The sequence below is a fragment of the Diabrotica virgifera genome, chromosome 9, assembly GCF_917563875.1.
Source record: "Diabrotica virgifera virgifera chromosome 9, PGI_DIABVI_V3a".
Classification (NCBI taxonomy): Eukaryota; Metazoa; Arthropoda; class Insecta; order Coleoptera; family Chrysomelidae; genus Diabrotica; species Diabrotica virgifera.
In genome coordinates this window covers 185,416,023-185,430,054 of record NC_065451.1, presented here as the reverse complement: position 1 = coordinate 185,430,054, position 14,032 = coordinate 185,416,023, and the positions used below count along the sequence as shown (strand labels likewise).

Genomic DNA, 14,032 nt, shown 5'->3' with positions numbered 1-14,032 from the left:
TATTAAAACATTTTTTCGTATCTCTGATGCTAATCTTTCTATTCTGAAGAAAATTTTTTTTACATTTTTTACAAAACTACAAAAAGTCGTTATTCGCTTTTAACCTTCCAATGATCAACCTTTTTTTGTTACACGGATGACCAAGGGGGAAAAATGACCCCAGGTCAAAAATGTCAAAAATGACAATTAACAAAAAATGAAGTTTTGTTTTTTTTAATTTTTTTTTATGGCATGGACCTTATGTCATTCAGCCAGTCACAACATGAGTATTAGTGTCATGTGTAGTGTGTATGTTGAGTAAGTGTCTTGTTACTTTGCAAAGTCGACGTCATTAGCGTAAAACTACTTGGAATTACACAAAATAGACGCTAATTTACTAAACATCAACTTCAGAATATATTTTTTATTCGTAAAATATAGGGAATTTTTTTTATTTCAAAATATGAGAATATCTAGAATGAAATTAAAGTCAAATAAAAAAATAATGAGTTAAAAATTGAAAATACTTTTGAATTTATTAAAGAAAAACATACGCTGGGGTCACAATTTCCCCCGCTTGGTCATCCGAAGGTTAACTACTGTTTTTTTAAAACTAATCATTCTAAGCCAGTCAAACTTCTAGAATCTATTAATAATACACAAACAAAGAAGAATTAATAAGGCCAATGACTAAAAACAAACACCGCTAACTTACATTGTTACGCTTCAAATTGAATTTCTCTTTTTTTTTTCAAAAAAATATATTGATTTTTTAACCGTAACTTTTTTGATTTTTATCTTAGAAAGTTTAGTAAAAACAATTTTGTAGATTTTTACAGGACCTATAATCCTATTAACATTAAATCTTTTTAAAATACTCAGTCGCAAAAAGAGGTGACTTTGAAAGGGTTGGAAAAGGTGGTTTTTGCATGCTATTACAAGTTTTAATTGTCAATAGCTCACTCAATTTTGTGCCGTAGAAAAAAATTTTGCAAGCCAGGTTCTTGGGAATTAAATAAGCTACAATTTCATATTTAAACATTTTTTCATATCTCTGGTGCTAATCTTTCTAGTCTGAAGATAAAGCCTTTTTTTCCAAACTACAATAATTTGTTATTCATTTTTAACTCCATTTTTTTAAAAACTAATCATTTTAAGTCTGTCAAACTTCTCGAACTTATTAAGAATACATAAATAAAGAAGACCAAATAAGCACAATGACTAATTTTAATTAGGGTGGTGATTGGGAGGTTGGTTCCGATCACTTTTTCGCTGAAAAAATAGGGACTGACATTCTACTCATTATAAATTATACTTTAAATTAATTGCAACAAGTTATCCTCGAAAAATACATATTTTTCCCGTCTTTTGACTTTGAAACTACAATATTTAGCATTTGACGAAGAAGAGCTAACATATAATAAAGTATAGCTCGATTACTATTGGTCTTAATAGCCCAGTAAATGAACGGGAAATACGGCGAGACCATGTAATTTTCAGGGGCAACTCCTAATTGCATGAAAATTTGGATTTAGGTTCTACTTACCCTCCACTTCAAAGTTGAAATTGTGCCGTTGGTTGCTTTTACGTGGAGGGGTGACAGTCACCCCTTCTCGGGGGTAAAAAACTATAGGTTCAAGATAAGACCGGAAATGGATAAATTGACTGATTTTAAGCATTTTTTGTTCTATAGAGTTTTTTATGTTAGTCAATACTTTTCGAGTTATTTGCGATTGAAAATGTTTATTTTTCGACAAAAAAAACTACGTTTTCAGACGGTTTTTCGCAAATAACTCAAAAAGTAAATATCTGATCGAAAAAAATATCCTTAGCAAAAGCGTAGCATATAAAAAACTGAAAAAAATGGTGTATCAGTAAAGTCTATAAATCGAGTAAAAACAAAGTTATAGCTCATTAAAAATACGTTCTTATTCGTGTAACTCCAAATCGAATATTTCAAGGTGAAATCACCGAAAAATTAAGCACTTTTCGGGAAAAATAAATTTAAACTTTTTTAAAGTGTTTAAAAATCTTTATTCTAATTGTTCACAAAAGTCTCTAGCATTAAAAATAAGCAAGTTACGGTCAAAATAAAGTTGGCCCTCTTTTTTTTGGTAAAAAAATCATGAAAATCTCCCCGTGGTTAGCTCTCCAAATGAAATTAATCGCTATCGCTTTACAAACAATTTACTTACTTATCTATCTTTTATATGATCTGTCAGTCTCCCCGCTTTAAAGTGCTTATTTTTGAAGGGGTTTTTGTTGAAAAAGCTTGAACGGGTCACTATCCACGAGTTTATGCAAATTTTCAACAGCCATATCTTAACCAATTTTTGTCTCACGGAAAAACAAAATAAAACTAGCATATTTACAATAGTAAAACCTACATTTTTATTCTTTAAGATTTTTCTTATCGCTAATACTTTTTAATAAAACCAATTTTTTTCAAAAATAAACGCTTTAAACTAATCAAACTTACAGATCATATAAACAATACACATACAGTTAAAATAAATGATAAAGCGGTAACGATCAATTTTATTTAGGGTGCTAAATAGAATGAGGTTTTCACGATTTTTTTTTACCAAATAAAGGCACTTTTTTCCAGCGCAATTCGTTTATTTTTGATGATAAAAATTTTTGTAAAAAACAAATATAAAGCTTTTTTAGATACTTTAAAAATATAAATCAGCTTTTCCCGAAAATTGCTTAATTTTTCGGTGATTTCGCGTTGAATTATTCGATTTGGAATTAGACGAATAAGAACGTATTTTTCATGAGCTACAACTTTGCTTTTACTCAATTTATAGACTTTACTGATACACCATTTTTTTAGTTTTTTTATAAGCTACACTTTTACTAAGAATATTTTTTTCCATAAAATATTTACTTTTTGAGGTATTGGCGAAAAACTGTCTGAAAACGTAGTTTTTTTGTCGAAAAATCAATATTTTCAATGGCGAATAACTCAAAAAGTATTAACTTACGTAAAAAACTTTATAGAAGGAAAGTTGCTTATAATCTGTCAATTTATCCATTTCCGGGCTTGTTTTTAACACGCGTTTTTCACCCCCCCCCCCCCAAGTAAAAGCAACCAACGGCACAAATTCAACTTTGAAGTGGAGTGTAAGTGGAACCTAAATCCAAATTTTCATGCAATTCGGAGTTGCCCCTGAAAATGACACTCCAAAACGGTCATTTATTTGGCTATAAAAAAGTTAAAAAACACGGTTTTGTTTATTTTTTCAAAAGGTACGTACATTTTTGTTACGTAAAGTTGTTTTGATAAAACGAAAACTTTTGGGGTTATTAGCAAAAAACTTATTAAAAACATTTATTTTTTTGATATAAAACTAACACTTTCGAGAGCGAATAAATAGAAAAATATTCGTTTTATCAAAAAAAGTATAAAACGTTTCTTGCTAAGAATGAATGGTTTTATCAACTTTTGGGGTCAAAATAAAATAAAATTTCCACCCCCGAGATGGCGTGGCAACCACCCCCATGGTAAAAGCACCTTTCGGCATCATATAGATTTTAATCTTTGGACTATCCACTGCTTACTCTCAAATTTTCAAGCAAATCGATTCATTCTGTAAAAATTGCGAGGTTTTGTCCTATTTTAAGCTTCATTACTTGGACCATATCTGGACAGTGTAATCTCTAAGTAAATAATTGATGGATTCGACCGTTACTTGATGGAAGTTCATTTTATCTAATAATAAAACACTGAAAACGTTTGTTTTCTATACATCCACAGAATTTATTATAACTAAGTGACTACAGCTCTTTCGGCAAAGTGCCTTTCTCAAGTGATATAGTTTACAATGTCTTTGCCTTTTTAAGTCTTCAACTGAAGAGGTTGAGGAGTGGGGAGCTGTTTGTCTCGAGTTGGTCAATACAGATATAAGTCTGAATGACCAACTCGAGACAAACAGCTCCCCACTCCTCAACCTCTTCAGTTGAAGACTTAAAAAGGCAAAGACATTGTAAACTATATCACTTGAGAAATGCACTCTGCCGAAACAGCTGTAGTCACTTAGTTATAATAAATTCTGTGGAAGTATAGAAAACAAACGTTTTCAGTGTTTTACTATTAGATAATCTCTAAGTACTTTATTGCCATTACATGTTCAATGTTAACTCCATAGACCTCCAGTTTACTTCTTATTAGGTCTTCCCTGTTTACTGTTTTTATGTATTTTTGAGTTGGAATCGTCATGTTATATTCTTTTGCTGTTGTATTAAATATGTAAACTAGTCTGTAAAGGCTATCTCCATTTTGGGCTATAAATATTTCATCGTCTGTGAATTTTTTTAAATATCGTTGTTTCCCACTCTGAATTCTCTTCTTTTATTAATGCTCTTTATGACTTCATCTATAATTAAATTAAATACCATACGGCTCAGTGAATCATCCTTTCTTATTCCACTGCATATATCTAGATTTCGTAAGTTGTCTATTGTATTATGCCGCGACCTCACTGGTAAAAATTTGCGACGAACGAGCTGTTCGTTCAAATAGATGGAATACCACAATACAACAATGGAGACTATGGATAGGAAAGAGAGCAAGAGGACGACCCCAGAGGAGATGGGGAGACGACATTAAAAATATAGGAGGAACGCACTGGAAACAGAAACCACTAAACAGAAGCGAATGGAGGAAACTGGGGGAAGCCTATGTTCAAAATTGGACGAATTAAAGGGCAAAAGAAGAAAGAAGAAGGTTTTTTTGCTCTATGTTTCCTATCCGAAAGTGTCAAAATTAATCTCAGCTGAGCAAATTCAGTTTAGTAATCAAAGTATTATCTCTGTTTTTGTTACTATAAAATTCGAATTAATTTACCATTAAAATGATTGCGTTGCGAAAATCAATAAAATAAATTATATTTGCCAAAAATTGAGAGATCTTTTATTTGGTAAAAATTTCTGAAGTATTCCTCGTATTTTTTCTTCTTAACTATAATTTAATATTGATATTTTTCAAGTTATATTTTTAAAACAAGCACTGAGCTCAGTTCGGAAACTTCACATTTATTAATTTCGGAAAAAAGTAAGTGCCTCACCGGTAAAAGCTTTTAGACGAATTGAATATTTGAATGTAAAATTAGTTTTAAACTTTCTTCTACAGAAATCTCATATCAAAAGCGTCGGAAACGATTTTGTTCGGAGAAAATTTATCAAGAACTGTTTATTGTGAGGACTGTTCGGGAAAAAACAGGTAGCGACTGATATGAAAAATGAAACATTGTGATTTGATCCTCTACTTAAGAGTTCTCGGAAAGAATTTTACCGGAATCAGTCGACAGATCATTAAACATCTTAATAGATAGACTTGTCCTGAATCTACTTATCTTTTTGTCTGATTAATTCGAGTTTTATTCTTCTTCTTTACGTGTACATCTCCGCGGCGAAGGTTGGCAATGATCATTGCTCTTCTCACTTTTGACACTACAGCCCGAAAGAGTTCAGTTGAGCTGCATCCAAACCATTCTCTGAGATTTCTCAGCCAGGACATTTTTCTCCTACCTATGCTGCGCCTTCCTTGAATCTTTCCCTGCATAATTAATTTTAGGAGTTCATATCTGTCACCACGTGTAATATGACCCAAGTATTGAAGTTTTCCTATTTTGATGAAATTCAGTATCTCCCTGCTGTTCTTTATTCCCCTTAGTATTTCCTCATTGGTTATTCTGTCTGTCCAGGAGTTTCTCAGCATTCTTCGATACGTCCACATCGCAAATGCTTCCAATCTATTGAGGCATTGTTTATTGAGAGTCCATGTCTCCACACCATATAAAAGAACAAAAAATACATAACATTTTAGTACTCGCTTTCTAAGATTTAGGCTGAGGTCTCTACTACATAATATTTGTTTCATATTAGTGAATGGGTAGGAACTATTTACCCGCTACCCAACTAGTGTTGGGTAGCGGGTAGGAACTATTTAAATTCTTGAAGATAGTCCTATCAGGGAAAATTATTATTATTATTATTATTAACATTCAATAAGAATAGAGGATTAGAATCCTATTATACTCTAAAAGCTAAACAAATTTTGGTACTTAGCTGTTTTACACTTATGCTGATTTACATATAATTAAATTAAAAATACAATCAATTATTATCGAGTCTATTCTTAAAACTATTTGTACTAGGAGCCATAGCGACATAAGCCGGTAATGAATTCCAAGCATAAACAACCCTATTTGATAAAAAGTTTAACCTGATGTTGGTTCTGCAGAGTTCTCTTCTTAGCTTTCTGGGATGGCCTCTTAACCGCTCATCTGTATTTATTGTAAAGAAATTTCTGAGTGAAGAAGTTTCGTAATGAAATGAATTGAATGTTGTAATTAAGTCGCCTCTAAGTCTGCGGGCGGATAATGGAACTAAATCCATGATCCTTAAACGATCTTCATATGAGGGACGCACCAATGAATACGGGATCCGTGTTACTCGTCGCTGTACATTTTCCAGCATATTTACATCACGCTGAAGAACCGGACACCACACTGAATTAGCAAATTCTAATATAGGTCTCACATAAGTTTTATACAATTTTGCTAAGGTTCGACTATCACAGGACGAAAAAACTTTACTAATAAGATATACCATGCGATTGGCTTTATTACACTGTTGCAACGTTTGAGGAGTCCAGGACAATTGTGAGTCTATTAACACGCCGAGATCAGAGTGACAATCGGTCTTTTTTAAAACGGTGTCGTTAATAAAATAATTTAACCGAGGGTTATTCTTGCCGAGATGAAGAACGACACATTTTTCTATATTAAGCGGTAGCAACCAGTCAGTACACCATCGAGAAATGCTGTCCAAGTCTTTTTGCAAACACTGAGAGTTTATTTTAGGATTGTTGTACAGCTTTGTGTCATCCGCATAAACCGAAAACTTTGATGAAATGATGTATTTTAGCTCCGATGTAAATATATTAAACAGTAGTGGCCCTAAAACAGATCCTTGGGGGACTCCACTTATCACGTCGTATAGGGGGCTACTTGAAGACTGTATTCTTACTGAAAATTTTCTTTCACTTAAGAAGGCTGAAATCCAGTTTAACAGTTGCCCGCGAATTCCAATCCTGTTTAATTTTTTCAAAAGCCTTTCCCTTGGAACTTTATCGAAAGCCTTGCTAAAATCTAAGTAGATAATATCAATATCCTGTCCCATATCTACTTCGGCAGTCCAGTCATTTAGGCAACATAACAAGTTGGTAACAACCGATCTTCCACTGGTAAAGCCATGTTGTTCGTTCGGGATTATTTGATGCTGGTTCAAAAATATGTGTAAATTATCCACAATAATTGATTCCATAACTTTGGATATAACTGGAGTGAGACTAACAGGCCTATAATTTTTGGGGTCGAGTTTATCTCCTTTCTTAAAGATTGGTTTCACCCGTGCTTCTTTCCAAATAAGTGGCAGAGTAGCAGAGTGGAATGATTGTTCCATAAGCAAATGGAGTGGATATTTAAGAGCATTTGCACATGATTTCAAGAAAGTAGGAGAAAGATTATCTGGTCCTGGAGATTTGTTGGTGTCAAGTTCTTTAAGTTTTTTAAAAATATCATCAGGAGAAAATTCTACTGAGGTAATAGAACTATGATTTACGGGTTCATAATGTAAGTCTGGGAGCGGGCCATCAGGTTCTAAAGTAAAAGATCCGTAAAAGCTCCTAGCAAAAGTTGTAGCCACTTTCAAATCATCATTTGTAATATCACCTGAGTCTGTTTTTAATTGAGGAACAGAAACTTTTGTGTTTATGGAAGTTCTAATATACTTATAAAACTTCTTTGGATTATTGCTGTCTATAATATTTTTTTCATAGTTTCTCCTAGCATTGCAAATTTTTGTTTTCAATAGATTGGCAACTTTCCTATGCGTAACAAAATCATTCTCCAAACGTGATCTTTGATACTTTTGCCAAAGAGCTTTCTTTCTCTTAATCAGTCTTTGAATATCCCAATTAATCCAGGGTTTAGAAGGAAATGTAGTTATAAGTCTTGAGCTTGTATTCTTTTTTATGATGTTGCTACATTGTTCATGAAAAATATTCCAGTTTTCCTGTACATTTGGTAACGACAGGGCGGAAGCCCAGTCAACCAGTGACACATCATGATTAATACCTCTATAATCAATAAAATATCTTGATGAGTATAGTTTTTTTGGATCAGTAACAAGAATTAACTGCATTTGGAACTGAAGAATTGCATGATCGGATTTAGCAAAAGGGGGATAGTATTCTAGATTGTTTATTAAATCATTATCAGAAGTAATAATTAAATCCAAGATGGAGGGTTGCTGCCCAGAACGGAAACGAGTTGGTTCAGTAACGATTTGTTGGAGATGTGAATCTTGTACAAAATCAAGAAGAAGTCTAGATGAAGCATTTTGAGGTACAGGATGTGGCCATTTTAAATCTCTATGATTGAAGTCACCGGCAATAATTAGGTTTTTGTAAGTTGAAGCTAGAACGGATAAAAAATTAATAAGTTGAACATAATTATTATAAGCAGTATCAGGCGGTCTGTATGAATCAATCCCTGCCGTCCGCAGATTCCGGGGGTTTCCTGACCCGGGAAACTAGTACCTGTTTAGGGTCCTTTGTCCAGGGTTACGGATGAAGTCCACAACGGCAGCTACGGCGGAGAAGCGGAGCTTCGGTACGGTGTAGATGGCGGAAGTGGCAACCCTCGATTTTAGGGGTAATATGGAATCAAATTACTCACCGAATGATTGCCGGAATAAGAAATCCCCCACTTACTGGCCAACGGCTTTGGGCGGATGAGTTAGAAAGTGGTAGGGCACCCTTTTGCCCTGAGGTTGAGAAATCGGCCCCGAAGGCGGAAGAACCAAGTAATGGTCAACGGCATAAGGATGTAGAAGGCAAGGGGAAACCACTACATTAAAGATCCCTATGGATATCCCTAGTACAATCATCATGGTGGTAGAAACCAACAACAGTGATACTGATGATGGCCCTCGGAAGCCAAGATCAGGCAGGGGAGGAAAAGGCAAGGCCTCTCAGGTCGTTAATCAGCGAATTCCTTGTCACAAAAGCGGAGATGAGAGAATAAGACTGTCCAATACTAAAATTGGAACCTGGAATGTTCAGAGCATGTTTCAGCCTGGTAAGATGCACAATACAATTCAAGAGATGAACAGGTTGAATATTGATATACTGGGTATCAGTGAAGCCAGGTGGCCTAACTCAGGCTGCTTCTCAACAGCAGAAGCTACAATATATTATTCAGGTAGCGATGACAACCTACATAGACACGGAGTGGCAATAATTGTTAATAAAATATCTAATAGAGCAGTGAAAGGGTTTGTCCCCATCTCAGAAAGAGTAATGTTAGTACAATTAGAGACATCTCACGCCACGTTGAACCTGATACAAGTATATGCTCCTACGACGAATGCCAATGAAGAAGAACTAGAATTATTTTACCAGCATATCGAAGAAGCACTGAAAAAAACAAAAAGCAGAGAAATCACGATAGTCCTAGGTGATTTCAATGCAAAAATTGGAAAGGGGCAAAGCGGAAAATGTGTAGGAAAATATGGTCTGGGAAATCGCAATGAGAGAGGTGATCGTCTACTACAATTTTGCCAAGAGCAGAACTTCATTATCACAAACACAGTTTTCAAACTACCCAACAGACGACTGTATACATGGCGATCGCCCGCAAATTCATCGGAGAAAGTAGTTAGGAACCAGATAGACTACATTATGATAAACGAAAGATACCGTAATGCTGCGAAAGACGTAAAAGCATATCCCGGAGCAGACGTGGCCTCAGACCACAACCCACTTATCGCCAAAATTACACTCGCACTTAAAAATATTAAAAGAAATCAGAGAACAGCTACAATAGACATAAGCAAGCTTAAAGAACCCAACGTAAAAGAATGTCTTCAACACGAACTGCATAAGAACTGTAGAGATCTGAACATAGACACCAATGACATTGACGAGCACTGGGAGCAACTAAAACATTGCATACTAGAACCTTGTAAAGATATACTAAAGACTTCCACAAGGAGAAAAGAGGAATGGATGAATGACGAGATACTGAATATGATGGAACAACGGAGACAATATAAGAACAATAATGACAATAAATACAGGGAGATTAACCACTAGATAAGGAAGATGATAAAGCAGGCAAAAGAAAAACACTTTGAAGAGAAATGCAAAGAGATCGAGGACCTCCAAAAAAGATACGATCTATTTAACCCACATAAGAAAGTCAAAGAAATGGCTGGACTAAGAAAGCAAAATCTAACTGGTGCACTTCTGGATAGACACGGGGTCGCTATAACAGAGACCGATGAGAAAGTACAACGTTGGGCAGAATACATCGCTGAACTGTTCGATGATGAAAGAGGGTACCTGGAACACATAGAACTTACTTCAGGAGAAATAGGTCCATATATTACAACGGAAGAAATAATACATGCGTTAAAAACAATAAAGAACAGAAAAAGCCCAGGACCTGACATGCTTCCTATCGACCTTTTAAAAATTATAGATGAGCAGCATATTGATATTTTAGTGGTACTCTTGAACAAAATTTATAGCTCAGGCACATTACCCAAAGAATGGTTGACGTCGATTTTTATTTGCCTCCCTAAAAAGAAAAACGCACGAGAATGCGGCGACTACCGCACCATTAGTTTGATGTCCCATGTGCTAAAGTTGCTACTGAAAGTCATCCATAACCGAATATATCATAAACTAGACATAGACATTAATGATACGCAATTTGGGTTTCGCAATGGCCTAAGAACTCGTGAAGCTCTTTTTTCACTTAACATACTTATACAAAGGTGCCTGGACGTCAATCAAGATATATATGCGTGTTTTATTGACTATAATAAAGCATTTGACAAAGTACGACATGAACAATTAATGCATGTTCTGGAATCAAGGAAGCTGGACTACAATGACCTCAGGATTATATCGAATTTATACTATAAGCAACGAGCAAAAGTACGTGTTAACGATCAGCTCTCGGAGGAAATTGAAATCAGACGTGGAGTGAGACAGGGATGCGTGTTGTCGCCGGTTCTTTTTAATGCTTACTCGGAAGAGATCTTGAAAAAAGCTCTGGATGGTGAAACAGCTGGAATAAAGGTAAATGGAGTTCCCATTAACAACATTAGATATGTGGATGACACTGTCATCTTAGCTGAAAATATTGGGGATCTTCAGAGGCTGGTGACCAGAATAGCAGAGTTTGGAGAAGAATATGGGCTAACAATGAATGTGAAGAAGACAAAGTTTATGAGAATATCGAAAACTCAAAGAAATAACGAAAATCTCGTCATCAACGGATCCAATATCGAACGAGTCGATCAATATGCATACCTTGGAACAATGATCAACTCCACAGGAGATTACTTACAGGAAATCAAAATCAGGATAGAAAAGGCTAGAGCAAATTTTAACAAAATGAGGAAAGTGCTCTGCACAAGAGATTTGAAGTTGGAGCTAAGAGTTAGGTTGGCTAGGTGCTACGTTTTCTCGACTCTGTTTTATGGAATGGAAGCTTCGACCTTGAATGCTGCATCAATGAAAAAACTAGAATCATTCGAGCTGTGGGTGTACAGCAGAATTCTGAAAATATCGTGGACAGAACACGTTACAAACAAAGAGGTTCTGAGAAGGATGAATAAAGAAATGGAAATCCTAAATACCATCAAAACAAGAAAATTGGAATATCTCGGACATATTTCACGTGGAGAGAGATACAGCTTGCTCCAATTGATTATGCAGGGAAAGATTCAAGGAAAGAGAATCATAGGGCGACGCAGAATATCGTGGCTGCGCAACCTGAGAGAGTGGTACGGATGTACATCAAATGAACTTTTCAGAGCAGCCATCTCTAAAATACGAATAGCTATGATGATTGCCGACCTCCGCCGCGGAGATGGCACTTAAAGAAGAAGAAGATTAGTGAATGCACTTCTAGCCTTTTCTATTCTAATTCGGATTTCTTTGGTATAATCGTTTGTTTCACTAATGTTTTAATACTTAGTTTAATAATAAGTTTTATTAACGAGTTTTATTAATTACCACCCATATAATTCCTGTCATTTGACATGCTCTACGTGTCGGAATTAAATAAAGTTTGCTATTAAATAAATTTAAAAATAACCTGCTAGTTTTCACAATTATAGACTTGTCGGGATTACACGTTCCACAATTAAAATCAGGTTCCACAATTAAAACCTCGTTCCACAATTAAAACTTGTCTTGTTCCAGTGTTCCCGTTACATAAAAGTTTGTCCGACTAGACACCGTTAAGCTACCAACAAATTTTCAGCTTGCTAATAATCAACTTTTTTTTGGTACGCGGGATGAAGGCCTATTTCTTAGGTTAGATATACATAGGCACATTGATGAAAGAAAGAGATTGTCTTTGTGTTTTAATTGTTTACATGCATAGAAAACCATAACAGTAATTCTTGTAAATATGGCAAATGCAAATAGTGCCAGAAAAAACACCATATTATCTTACACATTGATAATTATTATAATACATCTAAGAGCGGTAGTGATAACATTTTTCATTAAGTACCCAATCACAATGTCTCTCTTTCTAGAGATGTTCAGAGTACTAGTATGTTACTCTCTACCGTCAATGTTCGGGTTTGAAATAACCTTGGTAATGTGCATTACTGAAGTACTGTCTTGGATAGTGGCTCCCAATCATATTTCGTAACTTTTCCTCTTGTAAAATTCTTGGGTTCAAGCAAAACTCCAATGCCTTAGCATTGAGCAATTTACTTCAAATATCAAGTTCAAAACAACAATTGAAATAGAGTCTATTCATAATCAGTCTGGATTGTCTTTAACGTGCCTTATCAGCGATAATATCTGTGAACAAATTTAACTCCGATTTTCATATCCCATTTCAAATCTATATTTTAGTTAGAGCAGCTTATTTCTAATGTGCCTTAGTCAGGTAAGGTTAAGTCTGCAGCAACTTATACTAATTTGGTTGGACCATATCTGGTCCCATTTCTCATTTGCCTTCAACGTCAGAGCAATGAAATTTCTTTTAGACTTTAGACGATTGAATATTTAAATGTAAAATTAGTTTTAAACTTTCTTCCACAGAAATCTCATATCAAAATCGTTGGAAATAATTTTGTTCGGAGAAAATTTATCAAGAACTGTTTATTGTGAGGACTGTTCTGGAAAAACAGGTAGCGACTGATATGAAAAATGAAACATTGTGATTTTATCCTCTACTTAAGAGTTCTCGGAAAGAATTTTACCGGAATCAGTCGACAGATCATTAAACATCGAAATACGCTGAGAGATCAAAACAAGAGTGAAGACATTAGAAGACAATGTAACGAACAGTCTCAAGTAGCAATTTGTCGACGCGACAACGTTGTCTACCGCGTGGCAACGTTTTGTTACAACGTTGTTATTGCCTAGAAAACGACCCAATTCTGCACTAATTTGGTGGACGATTTTTGAGTTGTCTTGACGTTGCCTAGGCAACCTTAAGCGTTGCATAAGACAACTGAAGCGACTATAAAAAGTGCCTGCGTGCAATGGTTGCTCAAAGAGTCGGACTGGTTATGTTTTTTTACCTATATAAAAAGTAAACTATTTTGACATCATATCAGGTATTTAAATTTATATAATTACATAAATAAGGACTTAAGGTATTCCAGCAGAGGAGAAAGTTATAATAGGAGGTGATTTCAATGCACATGTGGGCCAAACCAAGACAGGATATGAAACAATACATGGGGGATTAGGCTTTGGAACTAGAAATGAAGCTGGAGATGACATGCTTGAATTAGCAACAGCATTGGATATGGCGATTGTTAACACATTCTTTAAAAAGAGAGAAACTCAACTTATTACCTACAAAAGTGGACAACATCAATCCCAAATAGACTACTTCATGATAAGGAAAGAAGACATACGTGAATGCAAGGACTGCAAGGTAATAGTGAGTGAGACAGTAAGCCAACAACATAAGCTGCTTGTTCTGGACATCGAAGT

The 14,032-nt window shown here is 35.0% G+C and overlaps 1 protein-coding gene across 1 annotated transcript in view; it reads left to right on the top strand.

Moving 5' to 3' along the window:
* The window catches only part of LOC126891812 (uncharacterized), a 999,773-nt gene that overhangs the window by 593,406 nt on the left and 392,335 nt on the right, over positions 1-14,032 (top strand). The window lies entirely within an intron of this gene.